This window comes from Procambarus clarkii, chromosome 24 (genome assembly GCF_040958095.1).
Source record: "Procambarus clarkii isolate CNS0578487 chromosome 24, FALCON_Pclarkii_2.0, whole genome shotgun sequence".
In the NCBI taxonomy this organism is placed as follows: Eukaryota; Metazoa; Arthropoda; class Malacostraca; order Decapoda; family Cambaridae; genus Procambarus; species Procambarus clarkii.
The window spans coordinates 17,396,843-17,402,379 of record NC_091173.1 but is presented as its reverse complement, the minus strand read 5'-3'; the positions used below and the strand labels follow the sequence as shown (position 1 = coordinate 17,402,379).

General features: G+C 37.4%; 1 long non-coding RNA gene across 1 annotated transcript in view; it reads right to left on the bottom strand.

The window, feature by feature from the left end:
- Positions 1 to 4,317, bottom strand: part of LOC138368197 (uncharacterized) — a 138,290-nt gene extending 133,973 nt beyond the window's left edge. The window contains exon 1 of the long non-coding RNA XR_011229525.1: positions 4,255 to 4,317. This is a non-coding gene — a long non-coding RNA (uncharacterized lncRNA). The remainder of the gene's footprint in view (positions 1 to 4,254) is intronic.
- Between the last annotated feature and the right edge of the window lie 1,220 nt (positions 4,318 to 5,537).

Genomic DNA, 5,537 nt, shown 5'->3' with positions numbered 1-5,537 from the left:
TGGGATGGAACCCGCCTCATTCTACCTGCTAACGACATGAATACAGTAATGAAAAATACATATTTTTACTACACCAAAAAAAATGCATTTCATGATAGAAAAGTTCTGTGTCGACACGTTACATAAAATAAATAATTATGTGAATAATTTAGCATATTTAGGAAGCACATCTTAAGCCTGACTCCCTAAAGTGTCTAGCCGTCAGATAATTCCTGCTTCCAAAATATTTACTGCCAGCTGACTCACGTACTGGCGGCCTCCTGAAGCCTGAGGCCTGGGCAAGACATCTCGCTCCCTCAGATATATACAAGAAAAAGGGTTTAATTTGTGGTTCAGCGGCGTACTAAGGCCCATCATGACATAACTCCAAAATGACATACTGTATATAAAACTAAAACTAGACTTTAATTGAAGCTGCTAAGGAACCAAAGCTAAAACTACATTGCAGTAATGCAGTTGCTGGGAAATCCTCCTATACACAACCCCCAGCAGCATTCATCGATAAGTGATCTTGCATCATAACTAGACATTTGGCGTAAGTAGCTTTGAATTACCGGGAACTAAACTTCGCCCTGTAGAAAGAACTTACGCTAAAATGAACATGTGTGCTTAGAAATCTTTTCTAAGAGCGGAGTTTGGCAGTAACTTCATCGTGAAGACTAACAATTTACAAAAAGAACGAGAGTGATGGCCACGGGAGACATCTTCCGTCCACGAGGCTAACCATAGCCTTGTTCTTCTTGCCCCGCTCCTGTGCCAGGTAAGTTACGGACTCACCATAGCCCGTGCTACTGGAACTTATTGTTCTGAGTAGCGAATCTTAAACAACAGAGCGATGGCTTATCCTAGCGAGTCCTGACAGAAGAGACAGCAAACATAACTAATACTTACAACAGAGCAAATACAGTGATTAAGTTTAAAACATCTACTGCAGTCAAAACCCTTGGCAGAAGCAGGTCCAGCAATACTGTCACCACATCAACTGTGACAAAGTATCCATAGGTGAAACATCCCGAAACTTAAATACAAGGATTTACGAGCACAAGAAGTATGCCTACCGTGTTTATGGCGGCAACAACGTTTGTCACGCACGTGAGCCTGGAGCAACACCTCGTGAATTTCATGGAAGCTTAATTCCTTCTCAAGGAAGAAAACAATATTAGGAGACAGTGCCTAGTATCTGCAGTCAGCAAACACTACAAACACTATCGAACACAATGAAAATTGAATGCTGATACTCCTCTTTGCCAAATTCATTCCTCATAAATAAAACAGTAACACATCAAAGAAATTACAGTGGCGTGATATATCAATGAAAATCATGTTGAGACACTGGAGTGACTTGAACCTGCGTTTTGGTGAATCTCAGACACCTGGGCTAACCGACTCGGACACGATGGTACAAAAGTCGATCAGCCCGGAACTGTATTAGATTCACTGCGAGGTTCTGGAGGCCCCAAACCGGAACCCAAGAGTTCGACCTCAGGGGGGATCTCTACATAAACCTAACGTACATATATTATATATATCACATTGGTGGTGGCATATCACGCCACACTTGCATAATAGGCAAAACCCAAGAAGTAAGAAGATTACAAATTCTTGAAGCAATCCACATAAAAATAGAACAACCTACCTTGAATACCCAAATTACGAAACTATTTACTCTACCCACCATGAGAGTAAGAACAAGACCGGAACATAATGATGCCAACTCAGAAGACACTGATCAACATAATAGGCCTATTACACCTAATAAATGTTCTCCCCTTCCGTTTTATATATATATATATATATATATATATATATATATATATATATATATATATATATATATATATATATATATATATATATATATATATGCTGCCTATCCAACAAAATTAATTATTAATAAAAATTTCCAAAGATTGATGATATTTTTACATCACAATGATACAATAGGGCTTGACGGGAACACTAACAATATTCCTAAAATTATATGATGTTACGCGATAATGAAGAGAAATTAATGTGAGTTAATGAGCTAAGAGGAACCAGGATGAGTTGACAGCACACTGCACGTTGCAGCAGCAAATGAGGTGCTGCAAGATACAGCCTTCCCCCTCCTGCAGCAGGGAGAGCATTACGCCACGGCCATTGTTCCCGGAGAGTCGATGCCTGCCAACGGTTGTTTCATCTCACAAAATATAAATTTTGTGTTAAAACGTGCGTTTCAAAAATGTTCAACATTTTTACTTCAAACGTGTCTTGTTTTAATACCCAGTAGGGACGAGTTTTCAGAGCTTCAGAGGATTTCCCAGCGAGTTAAAAATAGATGATAGCAAATGTGTGAGCAACGCCTCGGGGAGGTAGTGGCGCCATGCTTAGTTCAGTTGTTATTCTTCTTATTGACAATTATATCATTTATATTGACAAATCACAAATGGGTGATTTCTTAGTTACTCTGAAAAACCCTATGAATTGTAAAGGATATATATTTTAAACAAAATTGTTAATGCAGTACCTGTTAATCTGTGTATCTAAGCCTTCGAGTTATGTATATGTATCTAAGCCTACGAGTTGTGTATATGTATACACGCCAGTGCGTTGTATCTAGATATCCAAGCCTGCGAGCTACGCCTCTTCATCAATATGATAGCGTAAATATATGCGTTGTATTGATGCCAAGGATCCGGGTAACTAATTCTTTGACATCTATACAGTGAGAATGGTGTGAGCAACTATGAATGATACAGATAACATTAAACACAATTTCAGATCTGCATACGATTACTTCTGAATATTCATATACTTAAAACTTTGACCTTCAATCATTTCTTAATTTTAAACTTCAAAGATTAATGTTTTTTAACTTGTAATCTAATTCACAGTTTAAAATTAAGAATATTAAATAATTAATGTAATAGGCATATGGAAAAGAAAGTTAAAATTATGCCATCTACAGTAAAAATGTATTTTCACTATGTAGATATTCATCTTATCAAGGCCACGGTCATGGTGAGGCGACACCATGACAATGGGGACCGTATATGACAAACGTCGTCCCTGTGCATACGACAGTAAGAATTGGTTTTTAAAAACTTGGAATATCGTGTTCTCGTGTCAGCCCGGTGGCAACTCAATTCAAGGAAATATAAGAGTTAATAACTGGGTATCCACAATGTAAGCTGATTTGGTAGCAATACCGGTAGCACTCAAAATTATTGACAACACTGCAGTATTTTTTTTTTTTTTGAGATATATACAAGTGTTGTTACATTCTTGTACAGCCACTAGTACGCGTAGCGTTTCGGGCAAGTCCTTAATCCTATGGTCCCTGGAATACGATTCCCTGCCGCGAAGAATCGTTTTTTCATCCAAGTACACATTTTACTGTTGCGTTAAACAGAGGCTACAGTTAAGGATTTGCGCCCAGTAAATCCTCCCCGGCCAGGATACGAACCCATGACATAGTGCTCGCGGAACGCCAGGCGAGTGTCTTACCACTACACCACGGAGACTGGTGTAGACGGACAGTAGACAGCTTAATTATTACTGACTCCCTTTCCTCGCTACTAGCAATAAATAGTTTGCAATCAAGTAATAACGTCCTTGTTAAGGTTCCAGTAAATAAATAGTGCTGAACGGAATCTTGAGTTATCAAATAGGTCCCTTAAAAGTGTCATTAGACGAGAACTCTTGGATGAATTTGAAGAAAGCAGTACAGTGCAAACTGGAACTTGTAGGTCCATTGTTTATCACAATGAAATGTGTCCAGTAAAACAAGTGTAATGGGCAAGTAAGAGAATCAGCAGACTAACAGACGCTGTGACAGCTCGAATAAGATTTGGCTACAGGTATTTAAATGTATTTTAAAAATGTATACCTATATATATATAGGTATACATATATATATATAGGTATACATATATATATATGTTAGTACCATACCTGGTACTAATAATATCCAGGAACTTACTGACACATATCTCTGAAACTAATTACATCCAGACAATGCAAGTGCAAAATTTCTGGCCCATATTGCTGAAGTCAAAGTTAGGTTTCTACGAAACAGTCCATTCATAGTTTTGATGTTATCAGCTGGGACAAACAATTCCCCAACATTTCAATACATCAAAAAATGAAAATCAAGCGTCTGGCTCTTTCACTAATTAGTTCACATCTTACTAAACACTGTACAATGTATAACCTTTGGTGGGACTTACCAATGCAAGGTGAAATCATTAATGGAATAATTTGCTTTATACTTACCGAAGGAGTTCAAGGATCCGTCACCACAACAGAACATCCTGGCTGATTCAATTGTCGATGTCTGGAAATAAAATTCTCTCTTACACACGGAACAATAACGCAAAAAAGTGACTGTTACACACTCAACTATTACACACAAATGACCCAATAAGAGTTCGAACATAAGAGTGCCAGGGTGGCAGACCATAACTTTAAAAGCTCTGTCATGGATAGAATTGTACTTATTGGAAGGGAGTTTGAACTACTGTACATTCATCCTGTACCCCGCTACTCTCGTGGAGACAGGGAATAATTATTTTATTGATCCTTTGAGTGAATTCCAAAGCAACCAAGCGTCAAATTAAGTGACACGAGAAACATAATCAAAGGTGTTTCAGCTCTACTAGCTGAGCTGTGGTTTTCTAACACATAAGAAATCATTACTTAGTTGGCCTACTGATAAGAGAGCAATAATTTCTAAATACATCTCATAGAATCGATAATGATGCAAGACTAAGTCCCAGAACAAGGTTGGTTTTATGTAAAATCTCTTTATTTAAATTTCAGAATAAATTTGTGAATAAATTTGTGACAGCCCAGACAACATTACCACGAAGTATATAGCACCATTTCACGATTTAGGATTTCTGACTGAGAACCTAAATCTTTAACGGGGATATCTGCAATCCTACTAAGTAGTCAGACATTTAGCCTATCCTGATTTGTAGTGGATAGAAAACTCCACTTCCTCGTTCCTTTAACCAGTGGTTCAAACAAATAGTCTTTATATCGAAGATCATAGTCCCTTTATGTAACAGATAATGGGGCATTCATCAACAAATATAAATAAATTAACATAATTTAATCATACTTAATACACCAATTTATAATAGCGTATCATGGAAAGGTTTTAAAGTAAATAACAGGGTCGAAAATTAACAATTGAGGACATTTCGCTCTCCAGGCTCTCTCTCACACGGCAGCCACGAGGTAGGGGCCAAGGTCAAGTGTTTCTATCACGAACACTGCAACCAGAAGAAGACGAATAAAATAAAATAAAAAACTGTATAATCAATTGCTAGACTTTCCATACGTAAGATTTAGCTAAACGATCATAAGCTTCAGTATCAGCATTATCAACTACATATTTAACTGTATTTAACTCTAGCTTATTCAGACAAATTATTAGACTGATGACAACCTGGCGCTATAATCCTTACCACGCGTTTTATGTCTATTTCTCTTTTTATGTTTACAAAGTTCACACGATACATAAGTGTTCCGAGTACAGTACATTATATAAA